The sequence below is a fragment of the Cyprinus carpio genome, chromosome B6, assembly GCF_018340385.1.
Source record: "Cyprinus carpio isolate SPL01 chromosome B6, ASM1834038v1, whole genome shotgun sequence".
Lineage (NCBI taxonomy): Eukaryota > Metazoa > Chordata > Actinopteri > Cypriniformes > Cyprinidae > Cyprinus > Cyprinus carpio.
This window is the reverse complement of record NC_056602.1, coordinates 14107479-14131215: the sequence shown is the minus strand read 5'-3', so window position 1 is coordinate 14131215 and position 23737 is coordinate 14107479.

Sequence of the window (23737 nt, the reverse complement as noted above, 5' to 3'; positions counted from 1 at the left end):
TGAGAGTTTCTTAGATGAATTCAGGCCCAAAAACCCGTGAACCAGGGAAACAAAGGGACCTTATAGCCGAAACCCCACCTCTCCTATCAATGCTTATTTAAATGTTCAGAAATGTTTGGTGCTTTGGGGGCACATTTGGGAAATTTCCCCCAATTGACAAATTTATTGCCCCTTGGGAACTATTTTCAAACCCAAACGTTCTGTAAAACCAAAAACAATTTAAAATTTGGCCCAAAACGCCCTGAAAGACATCTTTCTGTGCTGTTTCTGTTTCCCTTTTGTGGACTTAAAAGACCCCCTCATTTCTGTCAACCGGTTTAGATGAAGAGCAGTGAGGTTTTCAAGTCCTCCCGAATGCATCCAAAATTTACATTTACTTGCAGTAATAAGAGCAAATTTTGTCCTAAGAGGGGAATTTTCCAATGGGGAACAACGGGGGAAATGGGCATGTAAATTGGGGGAATTTGGGGCAGCGGGGTCATTGCTGACCCTTTTACCTTTTTGGTCTGGTAAAAGGCCCTGTGCATTTTGTTGAGAATAGGTAATGAGGGGAATTTGAGCCAGTTGGCCCCCGTCCCGAAATTTTGCGGTTTCTAAAGAAAAGAATAACCCCAATTTTGGGGCTCCCAAAAACTTTATTTGGGTGGGAATAAATTTCCCAAAAAAATATGTAAGTAATTTTTTTTTTTTTTTAAAGGGGTACCCCACCAATTTTTCTCAGTAGTTTAACAATACAGTGCTATCTGCTTTATTTTTTGGGCATGGCAAATAATAGGTGAATGTAAATTTAAGGTGTACCCACCAATTTTCCTCAATGAAATGTAAACGTGTACATCTAAAGAAATTGTATGCACAATTAATTAGTAAGTATCTTCATCAGGCTCACAAAGGTCGCATTTATTAGACCATAAATAATCCATTCGTCAGTCTCTTAATTGGGGTAAAAAAGGTAGAATTTATTTGAATGCACAAAGAAAGAATAAATTAATGATATTAATGAAAATTTATTAAATTTCATGGGAAAATAAGTAATGACTATGTAACTAATTATATTGTGTTTTAACAAAATATGAAATTGATATCACAAAGCAAATATTTTGAGTAATCCATGGAGTATTAAGGAATTAAATAATATTAAAAAATCTTTTGACAAAGAAATAACATTGAAAGTCAAAATTCTATATAAAATGCAAATAATAATAATAATAAATAATAATAATAATAATAATAATAATAATAATAAAAGACGTATATCAATGATCTTTTTTTTAATCAATGAAATTATTTATTATAAATTACATATAGCTATACATAAATATATAAACTATAGATAAATACATCATATCAGCAGCCTAATCATAGCTGTTTTATTTTGCAAAGAGCATGAGGGCAGACATGAGCATATTTCCAGCTGAATAGTATAATACACTTGCTTTATCTTGTTAACACTTTTGCTTGTGGAATAAATGTATAAAACTATACTAAAAATCAAGTCTTAAACAACCTGTGCTGGTGCTCAACCAAGGTCATCAGGTGTTATTCATTGTAGCCCTTTAGCCATAAAAATGGATATTATTTTTTTTTTTCTTCCTTTACGTTGATGCATATTTGTACCACATAACTTGCAGAAACACCTCTAGCCCAGAGGTGCGGCATACCTCTGTGACCTTAGTGACATGCAGTGGCAGAAAAGCGTGTTTTCCTCTCCTCTGGCACAGTCACAGGAAAACACTTCCCTCCTAAACAGGCTGGGCATAGCAGTCATGGCAGAGCACACATCCACCAGGGAGCACACTGCAGCTGACACGCTGTATGAGGGCATTAACCTGGAGACAGGATGAGCGAGATAACAGTGACGGTGAATGCATTCAGATTAACGAAAGGAGGATGCCATTGTCACTGTGTGTTTGTGACTGCAGGGGGCTGAGCAATCACATGACCTTGCTGGCATAGTAGGGTTTAGGCAACAGAGCCACAAAGTAAAACAGTAGAGATGCTATGAGTAAATCTGTCTAAAGTAAAACCTAAGACCAAGTTTAATTAAATGGATAGTTCACCCCAAAATTACATTTCTGTTATCATTTTTTACCCTAATGTAAATATATCTCATTATTTAAAAAAAAAAAAAAAAAAAAAAAAAAACATATGCCTAGATACTGCATGAAATAGAAAAGTGGCCAATGTCTGATTCGCCAGATGAATAATTTTTGGCCAATGTATTTACTTTTCAGATACAGGAAAGAATCCCTGAAAGATCAGTTGATCCCAGGTACAAAACTGGATGCAGAATGGGGTGATTTCGCGCAGACAGGTACCGTTCACATTTCTACTCACTGATTCGGTGGGGAGGCTTACTGGCAAAATGCGCCAGGTAGCCTGCATCAAGCGGTGGCTGCTTTTTATGCCAGTATCTTTTTAATGGTGTTTTTTGAATCGCGCGATTTTGTCCCCGCTTTACATTTACTGCCATTATTTTGGGACTTCAGAATAAGAATTCAAACTTTTAGCGAAAATTGGTGCACAATAGAAAGAAAAAGAATAGGGCCGAGAAATAGGCCCGATAAATGGCTGATAGGTGGCCATTTTGTATTAAAATAAAACAGCCAGATGTCAAAATACAGGGGTGGCTCAATTCAGGCCTTTATCCAGGAGGCTACAGATACTGAGTACAGTGCAAAAGGAAATATTAAAAAAGGCAAATAATGGCTGGGTACAGGTTGGTGGCTAAAATGATACCTTCATGTTTATGCACACTGTTTTACACTTAAATGCTTAGCAAATAAATAACACCACTTATCCTACTAAATGTTGGCTGCGAAAGAGGTCCAATACAGGAAGTACAGGTATGGCCAGTATTTCTTAGGAAGCTGCCTTACCTGACAGTGGGAATAAAACCTTATATTTCCCAGTATAAAACACATCCTGAGAAAAGCTCACGCAAGGTGGTGGAATGCCCATTCATCTTTTAGCCCTGTGTAATGGCAGGCCCATGAGGCTGAATAATGAGATTGCACTTGGCACATGCTCCATTCCCACAGGCATACTATTTTTGCTACATTACAGCTGTAGCCCGTGGCAGAGAGCATCTTCCACAACACATGGCAAAATATGGATCGCTTATTAGTATAGAACAAAGCGCGAATGTGGGCTCTGTCACATTCAAGAGAAGAAAAACAGTTATGTGTTTCTCACACAGGAACACTGTGAGTGGTCCTTCTAAGAAGAGTCTCATAATGTGATAGGAACTAATAGTATCGGGCAGAGGAAGATTTGGGGATAGAGGATGAAAGAGTGGAAGAAATGACCTCAGGACAATCTGGATAAAGAAGGAAATGCACATCTCCTAACTGACCACTCATTCTCTATCAGAGTCATATTTTTTCCACTTCATGCTTGGATTCCCCATGAAGCACTCTCTCACTCTGTAAACAAAACACACATTTGCACAGAAATTACAAATGCAACGAGAAGGCTTTACACTTAATGCTCCGGACACTGAGCTACTCCAAATTGTAGAAAAGCAAGCTCCCTTATACAGTATGTGCTTACAAAAGAATGAACTTCAGCATCGGTAAACGTTTTCATTTGGGGGAAGGCAGAGTCCAGATCGATCTTGACATTTTCAGCATCGTACATTTGTAGGACAGCAATACTGCAGACAGATGTGGATACGCTCAGAGACAAGCACTAAAGAGCATTAAACTAATCCAGTTTGGGACTCTTCCCAGGGGTGTCATGAGTGCCGTTCTGGAATCAACCGTTCACAGCTTCTTCGAATTTTGAAGTTTATAGGGTTTAATGTAACCTCCTTACGGAGGAGAAAGAAACTAGTCTGGAACACATGGAGTTACAATAGCACCAAATCGCATCTGACACATATCTCTTGTATCCTTTTATAAAAGGCTTAATAAGTGCTTTTCACCCTCCTGCTTATACATACAGAAGAATGAGCAAATGCATTCTTCTTTTGGCCACTATAAAATGGCTGAAAAACACTGGTAAACATTCAATTAAGAATTCAGTGAAGATGCATGTATCTCATGCATTTTTTAAATAGTCTTTACATTTTACATGTGTTCAATGTTTAGATCTAAAGTTCTCACACCAATGTTAAAACTCTTCAGGGAGATCCAAGTGTTTTAGAGATGTTCAGACCTTCATGAAGTCCCTGGACTGGGCAGCAGGGTGAATGAAGGAAAGGTCACTTATCTTATTAATGTTACTTCAGTTAAAGGTAATTTGCAGAGGCTCCACACCTAAAACAATCTCTCCGTTTCTTCTCAATAAAGATACTTGCAGGGAAAGTTCACTCTCGTTATCTCACACAGGCAAGCAAACATTGACGACAGGACTCAGGCATAATTATTACATACTACTGACATATGCTAATGAATGCTTTGAAACCAATGTAACCTAACCTTCATCTGGAATGGTTAAATTATATCATCTTAGTGCAAACTCCATCACAGCAAGTACAGGGGAGGACAACTGAACACCGTAAAAACACACCTCAAATTATTAATAAGGTCACCTCATCATCTACTGTATGATAGCAAGATCCTGATGGTATGCGATATAAAAGTAGTCTTCTGAATATCATACCATCTAACAACTTTCGACTGCTGCAGTGCCCTGGCTGATGGATAATATTTACAAAAACCAACAACAACAAAAAAAGAACTTTACCCAATACACCGCATGCATTTAGATCTGGCCTATCATCAGCTCATTACAGTAATGCTTGTCATATGAAACTGAAATTAAACTGAAGCATATTTCCATATAGACACTCATTCAAACGTGGATGACCCGCCCAGCGCTTGCGTTGCTCAAGGTCCTGGCCTGGCCTGGCCATCTCCACACGGCCATCCATGCTCATAACCCATTTGCGATCGCTAATATCCGCCAGGGGACAAGGCGGTGGGTGCATGTGGTGAGCGGTAGTGAAAACAGCAGATCTGTCCACCGAGTTAGGATCATCTATTGAATCCCTCATTAGCCGTGCCCAACCCTGTGGCTCAGCTTGTGCTTTTAACATACATGGGGGGGGACAATGGGAGGCGAAAGCAACTGACTGGTGCGTTCAAACCCGAGACGTCGTGAAGTGCAAAACGCACTTCCCCCCGCAACCCCCACTCTCCCCCTTCTTTTCGGCCCCCACGGCGTCCCTGTGCCGGTTGTTTTCGTGGCCGATATGGTTAAGCAAACTCTCATGCTCTGTGAGAGGAGCCGGCCGGTATTAAATTCTGATGACATTTACTGTCAGGCAGTATTAGTGCACTGGCATCCTCCTCTGCCTGGGCATGAATCTTACTCAGCACCAGCAGTCCGCGGGTGCGAGGGGAAGAATCTATGTCTTTTTCTCTTTCTCTCTCTCTTTCTCTATTTTTATTGTGTAAAGGACCCCCGTCAGTCTCTGGCAAAGAATCCTAGCCTTTTTGCCCTTCCCCTCCCACATCTAATAGGCCCTGAATTGGAGAGCTGTGCTGTTTATTGCCTGGTGGAATGTCACATATACGGGATGTGCACGGTGATTGGGCAGACACCTTCAAACTGCATCCTGGAAGATGTTGTTTACACTTGTTTACTCTCCGCCAATGTAACATCATTCCAGCACGGTGCTTTTTGAACGATTTGGAAACACATTTGAAATTAGTCTAAAGCAGCGCCACTCTGCATGACTGACACATTTGTTAACTAAATTTAGAGGCCCTAACAATATGCTCGTATATACGTGCATCGCTAATTGTGTGAGTTGCCGTCTGCTAGTGTGTGAGGATGTTTGCAGTTATTAATCTCTTGAGATAAAATATCATCAGACAGGTCGGAGCTTCCACAATGGCAGGGACCTTGAGTGCGTAATGCAAAAGCACTAATCATACAGGGCCACAGGGCCTATGACCTTAGGATTAATGGGGACCCTTTTTAAAATGTAAAGAGAGACTTACTCACGGCCATATTCAATAGATTTGAGCAATTAGAGGGCGTTGGAATGTGTGATTATGTTACACTAATCTTATCATAGTTAACCCTTTAAATAGGCTAACAGTCAAGTACAGTGTGGTATCACAGAATATACACCACAAAACCCTCCATTCATTTTTCATATTAGTAAGATTTATCTGTTATACTATGTAATAAAAGTAATAGATGATATTTGCCCCCGCTCACGATTGTATCCAGACACTGGGAAGGCCGAAAACACACTCGCCGAATGCAAAGTGTGCTCTTTAAAAATTAAATATGTGAGATGAGGACAGTCAAGGAGTCGTTTCATTTGTCCTCATCTACTTACATGGGTGGTAAGTGCGACCCGAATTCGGTGTGGTTAACCCGGGGCAATTTAGAAAAGTGAGTATAAACGGGAGGCCTTGATAACTGACAGCTCTGGCAGCACTGACAGGTCTTGGCGGACTAATTCACAAAAAGAATGCCATGGGAGGCACATGTCATGAAATCAATAGACCTCAACACGTACACTCACATAAACCGGCAAGCTATGATTCTGACGTTTCTCTCACCTCACCACACTCAATAAAGCATTTGCGCGAGCTATCGAGTGGAGGAGATATGTGTTGGGAGCTGCAACAGCCTAAACAGCACACGACTTTAGCCGTTTTTTGCTGTCATGTTTAAAATATGCACAGACAAGTCGAATCTTACACTTAGGGACAATTTAAGTCCGATTTCCCTTATTCCCAGACCCAGAATAACCGACACAGCAGACCCCAGCCTATAGCGGCTAAACAGGCCTCTGGGTACAAGGGCAGGAAGAAGGCGCTGTGTGGGTTCGGATGACACATCTACAAAACTAAACCATGTGCTATACACACAAGTGCTGCACAAGTTTAGGAAACGTGGGATAAATAAATATGCAGAGTAAAAAACTATGAAACAATAACAGGACAAGCAGCTAAACACGCTAATTCAGATGCCACATATCTATGGACAGCTATATGGTGCATATTAGAAGACGGTTTGGGCTGGCATCCTTGATGAACGGTCACAGCTTGCATGATCAGTTCAATATGGAGAGTCTTCACTGGAGAGATACAGAGAGAGCGGAACTCCAAAGAAGTTCGGACGCTCATACAGCCCAAGAAAACAGACTCACCGTGGAATCACTAGCCGCTAGGAAGTAGCATAAGGCAGACACACGACCAATAGTCTAGTGCGAGTCAAAAAATCTATCTATCTATTTATAATGCTTTACTTTTTTTAAAAACTATTAAAATATTATTGATTTTGTATATTTTATATTTCATTTGTACCTATTTAGTTATTATCATTTGTGCAGCTAACTTCCACAAAACACCAGAGTTTCATTTTTTCGATCGTAATGCCTAAGGGATATTTGTTTATGGTTTCATGAATTCACAACTTTAAAGATTTTTTTCTTTCCTCATTTTATCCATTTCAAGCACAAATGCTTTCTCATTTACACCCACTAACTGATGCAGATTGCTCTTAGATTAGTTTCGTTTTGGTTTGTAAGGAGCACAAACAGATTAGAGCAAACTAAGATTGTGATCTGTTTTTAAAAGGTGGCCAGCATTCAAAAGATCTGAAGATATTATGGAGAACTCCGAGAAAGATATCCCTAAACAATTAAATGCAGTTGGAAGCTAAATCAAACAGCATTCCATAGTTTAAACAGAATTTATAGGCATGATGTTTAGCATTTGGGTTAAATATATATATATTATATTATTATATTAATATATATATATATATATATATATATATATATATATATATATATATATATATATATATATTAACTATTCTATAATTATGTATAATTGATTATTGTTAGAATTAATATTAAAAAAAAAAAAATGAACACTAGAAAAAAAGTGCGGATGTGCAGAAATGTAGCAATTTCTAAACTTCATTGTGCAGAAACCAAACTGTAAACATTATCCAAAGAGCTCAACTAGGAGAAAGCAGAAACTTGATTATGATCCCTTCAATTTTGCTTTTCCTGTATTCCACGGCTCCACAACTATGAATGGAAGAGAAATATTTGTTTTCTCTTAATTACAAAGTTGGTGAGGAATCAATGATGAGCATACAGGAAAGGAAAGCCATTATTGTTCCTGAATTTTAATGTGTCTGCACCTGGTTCATTCAGTGAAAGTAGACCGAGCCATGCTGACTGACTCATTATGTGTACAGCCGTGCTGACCAGTTGAGATTTCTCCTCTCCCAGGGTGTTTCTCAAGGAGTATAGAAGTGATGAAAATGGCCGAAACTTAATGGTGGATTTTGTGGTCTTTTGTAAAGGAAGAGGTGGTCTGTGCATTAAAACTAGCCACGAAAAAGCCTTTCAGGTTGTCCTGTATATTAGCTGGCGTAACTGCGGAAAAGGGAATCTACAATCACGGATGCGGGGTAGCCTAAATTTGGTTGTCAATTTGTGGCTGATGACGGTAACGACCTCTGGCTCTGGGCCCCTGAGGCTAAATCTGCCCTTGGCCCGGGCCTTCCACACGTCTAATGAACTGGCAATCCATCACATATGTATAACGCATCTTTGAAAGGCTGTAACATCATCAGGAATTTTGGTAGAATTACAGAAATTCTTTAAATAATTGTGTTCATTTTGTATATTTTAGTAGCTTTAAATAACCAATGTGAGTTGTGTTGATTGGCTCTACAAAACATATAATGAAATCGATTTGATTTTCTATCATATTATGCTACAAATACAACCACAGCTGTGCATTTGACTGTTCAGAGATTGAGGCTCGCCGGGTGTTTAGAAAAGATAGCGCTGGATGGATAGATGTATACTACTATAAATATAAAAATTCAATCCTCATTTACTCACAGAATATTTGTTTTTGAGGTGAACTTTTGGTAGGTGAGTTAAAAGCATCGGTGCCCCCCCACGCAATGAACCCTTAATTTCAACACGATTTCTAAATGCTAAACGATTTCCATAAGTATTAACTGGCAAGTAAGATGTGAATTTAACAGACATTCTGTGGTTACTGTAAATTTTTAATCCAAACAAGTTTGTTTAGTTTGGTGCATTAATCCCATTTCAATGTTCAAATTACGAGATTGAATGAAAACCGCAAGATCCGTTTTTAGGATTTATGTGACATCCATTGTACAGTCATGTTTTTGGTGATGTGGGAGATTGTCTTCTGATTTAGATGGGCTAGTATTACTGTGCTTTGTGTGGCTCGGTGTAGACAGAGTAATTTTCACACATTGAAAGGGTCAACCAGCAACGGTTTGAAAAAACAGTCTAGTCTAACTTGTACTATTATCTAATATCGCGGACACCAGCTTACCTTCGGAACACACAGTACTCACATTAACATACATCAATATAGAAGTAATATTAATGAGCCACTTATAAGCTATAACCATCCTCCATAATAATAGTTGATAAGGATCTAGAGAGCAGACTTAATGGAAAGCAATAAGGTCTATTGTCTGGGACTTTCCTTTTGGACCCCCCAGTGATTAGTGTGAGTCCCACTTTTATCCTGGTAGGTCTGTCCACAAGCTTTCTGAGTCAATAGAGTGATATCAATAAGCTCTGGAAGGGGAGGAAGGCCACACTTCCCAAAGGGATGTATACCCATACAAACAGTCACTGGGTAGCTGGAGCGACATGCCCGGGGCCGGCACGCCTACCACAAACACATGCAAGAGGACGAGATGCTTTCAATGAAGAGACAATTGACTTAGTTAACACTGCTCAAGATCTGCGCTCGCGAGTCTGATATACTTTCCTCTAATCAAGCGAGCTGTTTGCGTCGGCCTTCCCTCCCACTTTTTGCAAAGTCTGATAAAAAATATTTTGTGGTTTGAAGATTAATTTGGAGATATGGCACCACACTTACAATTGCAATTATAATACCCAAAAACATGGATGCTAGATTTTTTCCAAAGTATGTACATAGCCATTATTGTTTTCCTCTAAGAGACTGTGAGATGTGTGTGTGTGTGTCATTCATCCCAGGTTAGCGGGAGGAAACCTTACAGTATTTGATCTATTTTTTTTTCCAACTTTGTTGCAAGGCGGTATAAAACCAAGCAGTCATGATCGAATCATGAATTGTCACATTTCACCGTGGTGTGTGCACTAGACGGGATCTTCATGATTTAAACCCAATTTGGGGACCAAATAGACTAACACCTACTCGTAGGGCTGATTACACCATTCAATTTGGACTTTAGAATACTAAAGACGAATTAAAGATGAAGAAGAAATCTAGAAAGTGGCGGAGGTTTGGGTAACAAACAAGGTCCAAGCGTGAGCGAAAAAACCTATGTGTCAGGGATTTAAGAAATTAGGCAATGCTCAGACTGGAACGGAAGTACCGCAACAGGACCTCCACACCCAAAGGTACCCTAATCATAGGTGTAACATTTACCATTGGAACGTAGTGGGAAGGAGTTTACAATAAGCTTAAACACCCAACTTTTATTTTACGCCTACCCAAGCACGGCTCTTGCCCTCAGATGGTTGTGCACTTTTGAAATCACTATTTTGGTATTCTGATTTCACTCTGGCTTCCTAAATCCCACATCTCCCTGTTGTCCCAATTAAAACGCTGCCAGTCTCAAAGCTTTCAAATTGCACACTCTCAACCTCTTATTCAGCCATGAAAGGAACCCTCCCGTCCTTCAAAACAAATGAGCATCATAGAGGAATGAAAGTTAGCATTTCATTCATTTTATCACTGCAAGGTCCTTGGCCTAATTCTCTTTCTCCTCTTTAATCTCTAGTGTCTCTTTAATTTACTATTCATTTTGTGTCCTAGATGTACACTAAAACTCCACATTCATTTCCACATCTGTAATTACACTCATCGTAGTTGTGGGGTTATATAACTTCGTAGACCACCATACTCACCATTATAGCGAACAATTTTTGGGCCTAGTGGGCTGGCTGGTGGCAGACGTGGGAATGGACTGGGGGGGCCTGGGCTTGAATTAGTCTTGGCTTCTGTACAATAAATTCTCATCTCAATGGGCATCCCTCCTTCCACAACGCAAAAAGGCTGGAAAAAAGGAGGGAACAGAGATTCGATTGCTCAAATATTTCATCTACATTGATTTTCCCCTGGATGGGCACAATATGGCGGTCTTAATAACTTATTCTCAAAGGTGAAGCAGTGCGCCCCAGCTGCAGTGTAGAACAATCACGATTTCTATGCCTCTGGCCAATCATCCCGTTTCCCACCCTTTTCGGCCAAGGGGCAGCGGGGAGGAAAGGGGCACAACCGTGTGCAAAGAGAGCGTATCGATGAGAGAGAGTAAATCAGAAAACAAAACAGTGGGATCCTGGCACGACGTGACTGTAAGTAGGGACGCACGATTGCGGTGATCCACATGTGCGGACATTTAGCTGAATCCAGCTCTGCCACGAGGAACATCACTTTCCTCAACTGAACTCTGATCCTGGAACCTTTTTTTTTGTGTTACTGCATAAATCCTGCTTGGGTCCGATCGAGCACTGAAAATGCTGAGGTTGGGTAACATTACGCTGTAGATGCTCTCTTTGCCTGCCAAAACTATTTTAATCCCCCCCCCCTCCGTGTGAGCGCCTTTAGCAGCCTGCTCGTCGCGAGTTCAGTTGCATGTGTAGGACTTTTCAGAGGATGTGGGTTTGCGCAGCCTTATTTTAGATACATGTGCATAACCTAAATAGTTATCATTCAGTCCAGCTTAACAATATATTTGAAAAAGCATCAACAACATACACCTACTTTCGCTTAATAACATGTCGCCACGGACCCATGCTACCAACGCACCTCACAGGGCCAAGGTGAACTTGCCCCAAAAGGGGTCATTATTTGACTCTTGGTGGAACTCTCTACCAATCTAGAATTAAGTCCTTGTTGAGGTAAACTTCAGACCCAATCTTGTTAGCAGCTGGCCCCGGCTGGAGTACGAAGCCAGTGAGTGGGCCCGACACCTGGAAATGTCTAAACTGAGTCGTTCCAAGAACTTTGGACATTGCTATCTCTTTTCATAACATGCTTCGTTGGCGCTCAATGCTTCTGCGCTTTTTCTGAGCGTCTCCTGTTCTGCTGAGCCTATTCAAACAAGACGAGAAGTGAGTATAAGGCAAGCAGCGCAGAGCCTTCTGCATCTGCAGAAGCCCATGTCGCTTTTCTTCTCTCTACTAGCTATGATGTCTAGCTGCAGTTAAGCGCAGACAATTGACAAAAGAGTCCCGATAGCACCCCCTTTTACTCAAAAACGGGGTGGTCGGTGGTATTCCAAAGACGTTGGCAGAGTACCAATTTGAACGACAACGTTGCATCGGCTTAGAACCCTTTAGGCTGGTAGGTAATCATTGTGGCGACGATAACTTGAATTTCGCCCAGGATACCGTAGATGTATATGGGCTGGCGATATTAGCTCTCTCTTCCTCTCATTTTCTTTTGGTTTTCCTTAAATGTCTGAACAACTAACATATGAACTTACAAGATGTCGGGTGTGTTTCGGGCCGAAGACACTCACAGTTTTGCTTGTGGTCTTCTTGTGGCTGTGAGTGCTTTTTACCACGTGAATGCAACACCACAGAATCTCCAAGCACAAAGTGCCCTTTAAGGCTGTGAAAAGAGTTCACTAGACAAGGATTCAAAAGACCGTGAAGAGGACACTAAGCTGGGATTTTTTATGTACACTGAAAATGAGCAGAATAAGATCATAAGTTCTTTATTGCTGCCCGTTTATGACACTGGCTTCCAAATCAAAGGATTATGCTCAAATATAAAGGCTCCTGAAATTTTCTCCTGCGCACCAATCTATGCAAAGAAGAACCAGCGAAAAATTTAGACAGCGCTGCCATCTTTGTTAAATGAACTGTCTGGAATGCTCTTTTTGACACTCCCCAGAGGCTGAGGGAACAAGGAATTCAAACAGAGGTTATATTCGATCAGGTTTTCTGCCTCAATTGGTTATAATCAGAAGTGCTAAAGTATTGAGCACAACACAGTGGTGGAGAGCCTCTAAGAGCCTTAATCAGGAGGTTTTTCTCACTCGTATCACCTCCCATACAGGGCCTAACCATGCAACTGAAGTGCTCATATCTATGATTTATCTTGGATGGATTTTAAATATTATTAATACGCTGGCCAGGCCTGGTAGGCAACTCGCTCATCAGTTGTGCTCATGGCAGAGCACTCATTTCCCCAGATTAAAAGCAGTCCTTGGTTTTGTTTGCTTTTTTTCGGTCTTATTTTAAAGAGCAATCCTGATCTCTTTTGAGAGCGGGAGGGAAAAAACTTCGGGGGTGAGTGTTGTGGAGAATTGGGATTTATAGAGATTTTTAGGAGGGGAGGTCTCCTCCAGGCTTGATCTACTAACGATGCAAGAACCACACACTGGTCATTTAGCAACTGCAGAGAAAAAGAGAAGGGAACACTTGGATTTTACCAATCACAGCACCTAACTAATGGTTAGGGGGGAAGTACTTTCGAATTTTTACTTTGGAATCATTGCATATCTCTTCAGTTGAGTGTGCAACAAAATAAAAAATGCCCTCTATGTTTTGAAATCATCCAATGAACTATAAATCCATGTGTGTATTTGGTTTCTTTTGCCAGGGAAGGCAGCATTACATGCGCAGTTTGGGCAGGTCTGTGCAATAGGAGCCTGCCCCCATGCAATGCTCTTTTGATTTGTGTGCTTCAGAGACATTAACCCGTGGAGCTTTACCCAACCAACCCACTGGATTTAAGGGCAAGACTTGCACCCCCAGGGTTCGCTTACACACAATGGGGACAGAAACATGTTTACATCAACCTTGGTGTGGGACTGACATTTTGGTTGAGAGGCGGCCCCAGTCTCACATACACAAACTGCACAAACAGGAGAAAAAATTTGGGGGTCCCTGGCCCACTTGACATAAACAAGCACAGATGCCACAGAGAATTTCGCTTCTGTACCATAACCCGTACTTACAAGAAATTCAAGGATAGATTTTGATCTAATGGAAAATAATTGAGAGCACATATTAGTTAATGTGCCTAAGTAATGACCAGGGCATTGAAAATGAAATAATAATAATAACATATAATAATAATAAAGTACAGTGTTTTCTTTAATTGCAAAAAAAAGAAAAGAAAAAAATCTGTGTAGCCTATCTTATCCCCCCTGCGCTTAGTCAAAAAAGCCAATACGGCGTCATCTTTTTCTAGATTTGGGCAACAATGAAGCTACTAAACAAAAGAAAAACATCTATTAACACTTTAAGACATTTAAGTATTTTTTTTAAGATTAAAAATGTTGCTGCTTTGTTAAAAAAAAAAGGGAAAAAAAAAGAAAAAAATGCTACTTGTATTAGATTGCGTTTGAGAGTAAAGGCTACCCTTACCTAAAAGTAGTATACTGTCAGTTTATTTTATTAAGTATTACTAGAAGTAAGTATAGATTTTTAAGTATACTTTTATGTAGCAAGTATACAAATATCAGTGTTCTAGTAGTATACTTGTAAGTTACGGGGGGGTTGTTTCAATAGCTCCTTGGGACTAAATTGGCCCACTTTCTAGTATATGAAAGTATACTTTGAGTAGAACAACTAGTTTACCCCTATTGTTTGTAGTTTGTACTGCAATTATACTAAAAGTGGAACTTATAGGTATGCTGATAGTTACTAATTAAATACGTTTTGTACACTTGAAGTATAGTCTCAGTACCAACTACTAGTTGAGTAGTTTTTATACTGGCAGTATACTTATAAGTTTTCTTTAATGGTGAACTTTGCATCCTACTTTAAGTATACTCCTATGTCCCTATTTAGGTTTTAATTTGTATATATGTTTGTTATATGCATATCTGAACATACAAAACATCCTAAAGAAAGAAAGACAGGGTATCTGCTTGTAAAACAAAAACATTTTATTCTAGCTTCATGCATTCTCTTTTTAAAACACTTTTAATGTGGGTAAGTTTCATAAATAATAAAGGAAATAACATTTGAACAAAAAAGCTGAAAAAAGACTATGAATTGGATTCAGAATGATAATCATAACGTAGATGGAGTAGATCAACACCCCAAAGCTTGAATAATTATTACCTCTGGTCGATCATTTTATTCCATAACGTTACAGTTTTGATGCTGTTTCATGTCAGATGATAGTGTTAGATTACACGTGTTAGAATCTGTTGTTTCTTTTTCTGTGAAGCTTTTGTAAAGTAAAGAAAATTACTTTCTGAAATCTACTTTTCCTTTCCGAGAAAACTGGATCACGTAAATGAACCCGAAACGCAGCACATTTGTTTTTTTCTTTCGTTTTGTTAATCTGTTATTGGTTTAAGTGAAATATATTTTGTGTATATGCCTATACGTTCCTTTTGACATACGCCTATCATTTTATTCTGTTTTCTTCCATTCACAGAAGTGCTGTAGGTGCGCGTTGATCTGTTGAATCCTCTGATACGCCAGTGTATGATGAGTTCAGGCTGAGCGCGGGTATTTCTCTCATTGGACGCTTCATCGTCACATTTGCAGGCCTAACCTACTTGTAAATTCCTTATTGGTTGACAGCAAACTTCAAATATTAAATGGAACGATTAAAAAAAAATAAAAAAAACGCTATTAATGTTAATGGCCATTTCAAATTCTTCGATTTTGTTCGGAATTATACCATTTTATTTTGTTTCTGTTTTGGTTCTGTTCTCTGTCCAAATTTTGTTTGTTTTTTTTTCTTCCTTAAACCGGTTCAGAGCCCTGGTTATGAGTTATAGGGGTCTAAAATATGGTCATGCAGAATAAAAGCCTTTAAGTATACCTATTATATAAGTTATAGAATAGTGAGAATTGGTCTCTAAACTAAGGTGAACCCACCCCCCCCCAACCCCCCCCCACCCACAAAAAAACCATTATGATTTTTTTATATCCTTTTCATTTGTTAGTCTGTATTAAGAAGTCAAACTCACTGTGAGGTCATACAATTATGAGAAAACAAAATATTCCTAATCTTATTGAGGAGATATCATTTGGGCTGAAGTTTTTCCACAAATATCCTCATTGTTTTTTGAGATACACCTTCATGTATGAACTTTTTCACAATATTCTATTTTTTTTTTGATGCACCTAGATAGATAGATAGATAGATAGATTATCAGTCTATTTTATCAACAGGAAATGAGAACAATGCAGGTAAATGTTACAAACAACATAAAGAATTTAAAATAAAAGTAATATAGTTAATTTGTTAAGAAAAGCTCCACAGTCCTTAAAATCAACAATGTGTGAACAAGTGTGAACATGAGAACCCGCCAAAATCCGTCAGAAATGCCAAAATCTGCTCAGCCAAATGTCCAGCATGAGAGAGAGTGATGGCAGAGAGCATTAATGCAGGAACACAGAGGTTATTAGTATCACCGCATGGTGTACATAAAGCAATCAGCCTCAGAGTGTGTGGCTCCCTCATCTTACACCCTGCCTATCTCCTCCTGCAGAGCTGCTCTCAACACACAGACCAGCAGCTAATGATGCTGGGACAGAGGGACGTCAGACCCGCAGCCAGTCACAGCCTGGCTTGATAATGCTTCTCTCCCTACACCTCCTCATCAGTGACAAGACACAAGATACCAGGGATTTTCAGCTGAGGTGCTTTCTGATGTTTGTTTGTGGTATGATTGCAGGGGGGCGAATAAGGTGTCAAGTATGATTGAAATGGAAGCCAGTTGCTTCTATTGGTTCTGACAATAGCACTGGAGTGTTGTGCCGGAAGTAATGCTCTGGTGAGGTATAGCCTTTTCTAAACATCCTTTACATTAGTGAAGGAGGTGCAAGTCCTGCACAAAGTTCAAATGGTCCATTTGTATTTGGTTTTGCAGGTATTCAACATTCTGTTTCATGTTCTAATATTATAGAATAATTGTACCTTATTAGTATAAAATTGCATAAGGATCACCCAAAGATTACTAATTAAAGAGTATTCCCCCTCAATAAAAACCTAATTTGGTGCTTATTAACAGCGAGTAAGGTATTAAGTTTAAGTGTGGAGTAATATTACGGGATATAAAATGTGGGTCATGCAGAATATGGCAATACTAATATAACTAATAAATGTACAGTATGCAAGTAATATGCATGCTAATAAGCAACTAGTTGATACTGAGAATTGGTCCTTAAAATAAAGTGTTATCAACGTTTCTTTTTTTGCATGAAAAATAAAATGTGAATTTTTAATTAATGTCCTGATAAATAATGTCCGTTTAAAAGAATAAGTAAATGAGAACCAGCACTCTCAGGCTTCAAAAATCATGCAAAGACATCATTAAAGTATCATAGAAACTGGTCATATGATGTGTGCATGTTGTTCATACTATTTGTGTATGTGATATTGGGACAGATTAGTGTTTAATAATTTTGATTTCTGCCATTCTAACAAATCTTTCATATGACTTTAAATGGATTTCAAATCATAGATTTGTTAGAACACAAGTCAGTGATATAGTGACATTTTAAACTTTTAATCTTTTATTCATTGATTGATTCATTGATTTGTTTATTTGTTGATTGATTGATTTAATTATAATTTATAATTGATTTATTTTTATAATTTTAGAGGTCTGGCTTCATTCTTTAAAAATTTAGGTTTAAAGTTTCCCACAGGAAAAAAAAATTGACATGTTTTGGGAGGACATGGGGGTGAGTAAAGGATACAAAATTTCATTTTGAAGTTAACTGTCCTTAGGTGTTGTAATAAAGCTGAGATGTCCAGGAAAAAAACAGATCTTAATAGATAACTGCTACAAAATATTTTGTAGATTGCATTTAGAAAAAGATGAAAGGAGGTATGTATCAAGTTCTGTTTTCAGTATTTATATACTATATTCAGTTTTTGAAGTCTCAACAGAATTTGACATTAGATATCTCTATTGTAATACATACCACAGAAAAGTCTGAACAACATTTAAACTGTGCTGTCGCTCCGCCCTCGAGACATAGCAATGCACTGACAATGAGACATCACAAGACAAAAACAGACACAAAGAACAACAACATGTCACTGAACCAGAGAATGTTTTTCCTCAAATAAATGGCATCCAAGTCATTTTCCTCTGTGATGTGTGAATGATACTTGCAACCATCCATCAGGAGAAGGACTAAAGGAGGCCAGGGAGACATGCCTCATACAGTGGACACTCCAGGGAGCTCATTATTGAAACCTATTAATCTGTTTATTTGACCCTGGTGAGAGCACTGGCCAATTTAAGAGGCACCTAAGCTTGCTTTCACAAAGGATCAAGAACAAAAACACCCTGGCTCTCTTTAATTCAGCAGAGCTGCTGGGGGGTGGAAGGAATCAAAAATGCATACATAGATGACCATGGAGGTAACATGTAATGTGGTGTATTACAATGTAGTTGCAATGTAATTACAGTGGTACTGAATATTTCAACTCAATGTACTTAATTTTTAATTATGTTTTAGTACTATATTAATTATCACATTAAAATGGAAATGTGCATAATACAGACACTGTAGTGAAACATGTTATTTAATACAATAGCAAGCAAGATCATTTTGTGAAATCCTAATCAGGACCACTAATCTAACAATGACAGGCAAGGCTGTGTTGAGAATGTGTCGCGACTGAAGCAGTTTCAGCAACCTCTGCATAAGAGAGCAACTATGTACTAGAGGACTTTCGATTCTTTCTTTCAGCAGGTGTCTGACTGCTAATCTTCAGCCAGGTGCACAACTCAGCACTTTAAAAACAAGTTAAAAACAATGTCATGCCTGCAAGCGCTCCAAATTCACAGTGGCACCTACACCACACAGTTAAAGTGGCTCTCTAATATCTCAGAGACAAGGAGACATCATCCTCAGAGTCACTATCTCTGTGCCCAGTTCAGCTAGTGTTTTAAGTCATAAACTTTAAACTTTAAAAATTTAAAGAACTGTTCAAAAACAGTGTACTTTCTTTGTAAATTTGTTTTCAAGCTATTTCTATCCATTAAAGGATACTATATGTTCCAAAAACTAATTATAGCTGAGGTTTCTTAAAACTGTTAAAAAAAAAAAAAAAAAAAAAATCAATTAGATGTTTGCTCATAATGTAACTATATCCTAAAATATAAAATATAGTTAGTCAGTTTTGTACATCGTTTAAGTCTAGATTATTTTCCAAAGTTAGTTTATGATGCACTTCAACACACACTGAATGTTAGCCAGTACTGTACTGTCTATACTAGCCAATCACACATTTCAGCACAGGTCATTACTGCCACAGCAATGGGAATGGGACTTAAAAGCATGTAATTTGTTTATTCCAGAAGAAAACGATTGAATGCTCTGTCATGATTAGGGAGCTTGCATACGTCATGAGAGAAAAGGCTTAGTGACTTCTCTGTTTATGTAAAGAGTTTTATTAATTACTTTAGAACTTTAGTGTACTGATCTTTTGTGATTTTAATCTGTGGCAGGAGATAAGTTCATGTAATATTACTCGCCCTTGATCCTGCCGATCTGTTCCTTAAAGCATGTAGAATAAGCCTTGTTTTAATCTTTGATTACACTGCTCTCCTCAAAACACAATGCAACTTAAATGATGTTCTGATGTACACAATTGAATTAATTGACTAACAGCAGGTGTCGTATCTAATGCTATACATCAATACAGGGGGGATCACTGGATGAGCAGGGAATCAGATAGCTGTGTCTAAGGGATCCGTTGGAAAGCTAATCAGCTCTCAGTGGACTGACTGCAGCTGCTTTTGGTGACGCCCCCAGTATTTACACCGGGTGTCTTTTCAACTCTGAGTGTGCAGCTTTAGAGAGCTTACTGTAAGATCAGTGTTGGGCCCATTTCGTAGGACGCATGGTAGGTGGGGAGATGCTTGCAAGGTCTACAAGAGATGTCACGACTGAGGAACATCATTAGTTCCCCCACTGGGGGGGAGACAATGGAGCCTCCGTAATCCCATCTATCCCTCCCCTGAGTTTATAAGATCACACATGCGTGGAGTAGAGGGTCTGGCCCCATGGTGGTTTATCTGCTTCCAAGCCCATAAATCGCTCAGATGCATCTGTATATAACGATGATTCAACAAGCTGACAAGTTAGACGGTTGTATTCCTAAAAACTGTTAAGAACATTGAAGTGACCACAACAACGTTAGAGAGGAGTTAAGCCTGTGACATAACAAACCGAAAAGTTACGAGAAAAGCCACCTGGGGTGTGCCTAAAAAGTTGTGCTTGAACAGACTGCAAAGACTATAGCCAAAGGCTATGATTATATAAGCGGGCTATTTTGGGATGAAGTAACTGTCTATAAACAGCAGTGGTCTAAATTCTTTCAGAAAGGTAAACTGAAAGTAGGACTGCGAATATTCACTCCAAAAAGGTCATCCTTACCATTTCAAATATGAATCATGTTGATCAGTTGGTCTTCACTTTCTTCATTCCAGACGACTCTGACATTTTGAAATTATTCATGTATTTGTAATGCTCTGGTAAGGATGAACATGTAAAATTAGAAGAGCATTGGGTGCCATTTTGACCATGTTGTTTTTGCTTGCTTTGATCTCTTCCATCTTTTCTTCTCATGCAACTGGTTTCTTTAAGCTGAACAGCTAATCAGATCTCTCTCATTGACAGTCTGATGTCAATTTAACATGCTCAACTGGCCAAAAAAGCCACAGAGGGTCCAACTAGTGCTGATGGAGTAGAACACAATGTGAAAACTTGGGCTGACAGACACTAAACGGACACTCAATCAAAATTTGAACAATGGCTGACCGGCTTGCTGTGTTCTGGCCTTTAAAGTAACCATAATTCTGGTGCCTTTTGTGATGTTTAACAAAAACAATTTACCTGGTCCTAAGGATAAATCACCATCAGTCTTAATTGTTCCAGATATTTTGGTGCTTCTCGGGAGGGTCTGCTGGCATCTCTCCAGATCCAGGACAGATTTACAACCCCAGAAAAAGATGCTCACAGCCTGGTCTATCTTTTTGCATATTTAAGCTTGTATATATGTGAGCCATTACACTTTCTTATAATAAATATGTGGAATAAGAGTGAGAAATGGGTGAAAAAGAGTTTAAATTTTTAGAGATTTATTAAAACCAAAGACCCTTCAGATTTTGGCCTTTCCAATTCCTTTTATGCCAGATAGCAGGTTAGTGGATGATGACATTGGGTGGACTCCTGATTCCAACCTGACTTTCAGAGAAAGTTTGAGCTTTGAGTTCCTTCCCCTTCTGATGGCAAGAATAAAAGGGGACAGTGATACATATTTCAGGGCTCTAGGATCCACAAAGGGACTGGAATATAAAGAGGTATAAACCTTGTGAACTAAACAAAGGTCCATCCACCGCACATCATATCAGAAGTGCTTGTAGCCCTTGTATAGACGAGACTGCAGAGAAAGAGGAAGACAGAAAGAGAAAGGGAGGGAGAAACTTAGAAAGAGAATAATACCAACATGGACCAGTATGACTTTGCTGACAGGTTGTCTGAGTGTCACCCCTATGTCCTGCTGCCCTTGTCCTTTCCTAAACCCCATGCCCTAGTCTATCCATCCTATGCTGGGCCACAGAGCTTCCTGAAAGCTCCATCTCAGGCCTCCATCTGTGGAGCTCTTTGTAAGTGACTGCTGGTTGCATTAAGTTGATTAAAGTGGTTGGCAGACAGTAGTATTTGTACTCTCTCCCTTGCAAAAAGATGAAAGAGTCAGGTATGTTTCCAGTTCTGAGTCTAGGGGACGGCCCCCCTCCTCCTTTCACTCTGCTCTTAGAGGGGTCAACAAAAGACAAAGGCCTTTGGATTGAAAGCAATGGAAAGCCTCTTTCACCAAATGATCTCTAATTGTTCCTTTCTTCCTCCTGTATCCCCTGTATGATATCTGTGGCGGTTGAATGACTTTGTCCGCAATTGTGTCTCTGAAAGCTTCTCTTGAAAGAAGAGTCAGGTTGAGACAAAGGCTATTACTTATATCATACTTCCATAAAAACAGACAACTGACAATTTTCCAGTATTGTATCTATCAAAGGAAAGGTGTAATTTATTTCTATTGCTTTCAGTCTGAAAATATCTAAGGACATTTCAGTAAGCATTAAAATGAACTGATATTTACTGTTGGTTTTATGAAGAGATGTTTGTACCAAGAAAAACCGAGATGGGACTTTCAGTGTACTGTATTAAACCTCAACATCAAAGCAACGAAAACTGAACATACTGCAGTAATGTGAGATGACTGGAATAAAGTACAAGATCAGCAGTGCCTTGCAAAAGAATTCAGACCCAGTCTTTAATATTTGTATTTCACAACCACAACATCCTATACTGTCATTATAATAATTACCAGAATTTGAAAATTAAACCATTGATTCTTCCTCCCAGACCTTTTTAAAGACTGACATAAATTGTCCAGCAATATTTTTCAGTACTTCCCACATCTCAGCAGTGTTTTTGTTTTGTTCACTCAGGCCAGCCTTACGCAGAGCTCTTGATTTACAGTAGCTTGACTGGTGCACTTTTACTCTCTTCCTCGGCTACTGGAACAAATCACTCAAAGTGATCACTGGCCTCTCTATGGCTTCTCTCTGTGACTCCTTTAGATGTTCGCGAAAGCTATACAGTCACACTAGAGCAAAATATGGTTGTCAGTCCTGTTTTAGAGTACTAAATATGGTTGGGTTCCAAACTCCCCCTTTTTTTTTTTCCTTTCTTTGGGTAAGGTTCCATCACTAACAGAGATATGAATGTAAGCTGAGATTTTAGATGCTGTTTTGTTGTCTTTCCATCTCAACTGCTTATCATTGTGCACTCTAAAAAGGTGGGGTTAGTTAATTAGGATTTAATATGCACTTCCCCACAGACTGGACTTGTTTATTAATATTGTTTATTGAACATTTGATCAATTCATATAATGATTTCTCACAGGCTTCACAGAAGTCAGCATCTTTGATATTTATTTTAGTCACTGAAACTATAGTTGCAGGCATTGTTCACGGCTATCACAAGATTAGAAGAAGGGCTTGACTTTAGTTACTTTTTGATATGGGCATAATTGTGGCCACTTCTTCAAGTGATAGATTGCCAAAAAGGAAAATTCTGTCACTAATTACTCACCGTCATGTTGTGCCAAACCTGTAAGACCTTCATTCATCTTTGGAACACAAATTAAGATATTTTTAATGAAATCCGAGAGCTTTCTGACCCTCCATAGACAGCAATGTAACTGAAATGTTCCCAGGCCCAGAAACGTAGTAAGAACGTTGTTAAAATTGTCCTTTGACATCAGTGGGTTCAACCGTGTTTTTTCAAAGCTACAAGAATATTTTTTTCACACAAAGAAAACAAAAATAATGACTATATTCAATAATTCTTCTATTCTGCGCAACACCGTCCGTCTCCACCATTAATCGAGAGTACCATGACACGTGTGGTGCTGCTAGAACACGCATGCGCTGCGCATCGTTTACAAGCAAAAGAATTTTCATGCATTTGTCGTGGTACTTTTGTTATTTTTATTTTCTTTTGCGCACAAAAAGCATTCTTGTAGCTTTGTTAAATTACGGTTGAACCACTGATATCACATGGACTATTTTAACATTGTCCTTACTACATTCCTGTGCCTGGGAACATTTCAGTTGCATTGTTGTCTATGCAGGGTCAAAAAGCTCTGTTGGATTTAAAAAAAAATAAAAAATAAAATAAAAAATTCTTAATTTGTGTTCCATAGATAAACAAAATCTTATGGGTTTGGAACGAAATGAGGGTGAGTAATTCATA